Raw genomic sequence first — 1,077 nt, 5'->3', positions numbered from 1 at the left:
AAAAATATTTCCAATAAAAACTATCATGGACATAAAAAAAAATAATTGAAAATTTTTGTTTAAATCATTCTATGGATTTTAAAAACAATAACTTTTATTTAAAACATTTTTTATAATCCTATTACTTTTTAAAAAATAACTGAGTGTATATACTTAAATCAGATACACTGTACATATAAAATAAAAAAATAATAAAACAAAATAAAAAAATAAGATAAATTGTATGCAGTATTTAGAATCATTTTGACTTTCAATTTATGTCCCGAAGTGAAGTTCCACGTAATCGCGTAAATATATAATGAGGTGATCTCTTATAGGCGATTCGAAAGAACGAATAAAACATTTTCTCGCTTTCGTGTCGGGCGCAATCTGTTCCGGAGCAAAACAAACTCGCGTTCTAATCCGCGCACTACCGTTTCCGCCCGATCTTACTCATCGTCATGCACGCGTGTACGCACAGTACACGGGACGCGGATGTAAACGCTCGCAATCCTATATATCGCGGCGTTTCTTCACGCATATATACGCCTCTTTCACTCCGAGGCCTATAATTTGGCAGGCCCAAAGCGACAGATCTATAATCATTTCACGCTCTTCATATCCGGTACAATTGCGGGTACGCGCAACGGGACGTTCTCGTGAAACGCAGACAGTAGTAATAACCCCTGTAGCGATTCACTCACTTCTCATTTCCAAGTCAAGTACGAATGCTTATGCGCGAGAATGGTGTATTGATACTTTAAAGATATTACCACTTGTCACTATTACATAAATAAGATTAAATATTCAAATTTTCGAATTAACAGAAAAACGATCGCCAAGAATTACTGCATCACTTACGATTTGATTTTTTTGCAGGCCATTATTAATATTATTTATAAAAAAATATAATTTTCTTTTCTAGCGTAAAATTATAGAAATGTGAAGTTATGTTCAATAATTATTGCGTAATAATGTTTTTTTAAAAACTAAAATGGGTTTAAAAATAATTAAGAAAGAAAAGATTTTTTTCTCGATTCTTTATACGGTTACTTGATTTCTTGCTACTTATTTTACACAACTATATATATATATATA

The sequence above is a fragment of the Formica exsecta genome, unplaced genomic scaffold, assembly GCF_003651465.1.
Source record: "Formica exsecta isolate Colony F162 unplaced genomic scaffold, ASM365146v1 scaffold26, whole genome shotgun sequence".
NCBI classification, from domain to species: Eukaryota; Metazoa; Arthropoda; class Insecta; order Hymenoptera; family Formicidae; genus Formica; species Formica exsecta.
Note: the sequence above shows the minus strand (reverse complement) of the source record.